We start from the raw sequence: 729 nt of genomic DNA on the forward strand, positions 1-729 counted from the left end.
TCATAATTTTTTGAACATTTGGGTTTATCATTGTTTTTTCTTAGATAACTGGATTATATATTTCATGCCAGTTTATGAGAGCTCGAAAATTCATTTAAACTGTGAGCAGGAATTTAATTTTGAGGAGTGCCAGAGGGGGTGTTTGTGTCCAAATTTGTCTGAAAGAGGGGAAATTTAAGGAAATATTCCCAGACTTTCGGTCAAGCAGGGAATTCTGATGGATATTTAATATTTTGATTGCTCTCCAATAAACTGGTAGCAATTTCCCTGGCTGTGAGTTGAGGGAAAGAACTGACAAAGAAAAAGTTGTTTTAATCACAACCTGAAGTCATCCTAAATTCCATATATCTAACGCAGTTCATCTGCGTAGCGAACTAAACAGAGGTCAGATGAAAATCATACTTTTATCAAATTTATCTCGTTTCTAAGACTTTTACTTGAAATATCTCCAACATTTGAGCTAAAAGAAAAAAAAAATAGGATAAATGGTTTTGTAAAAATTAGTTATGGCAATATCACACGAAAGTACGAAAGTAGTACACTAAAACTTGTGGTTAAATACCACGAAAAATCAAACAGCTATTGGTCTATACGTGTCTTTACGTCTATAAACCTATTTCCTTACATGATTGAAGAAGCAAGAAATATATTATCTGATTATATCTAAAAGAAAAAAAAATAACTAAACATTTTAGGTTAATAAGATAATAATAACTGTAATTTATTTGT

Source organism: Halyomorpha halys, unplaced genomic scaffold (genome assembly GCF_000696795.3).
Source record: "Halyomorpha halys isolate HHAL.00 unplaced genomic scaffold, Hhal_1.1 Scaffold348.1, whole genome shotgun sequence".
Lineage (NCBI taxonomy): Eukaryota > Metazoa > Arthropoda > Insecta > Hemiptera > Pentatomidae > Halyomorpha > Halyomorpha halys.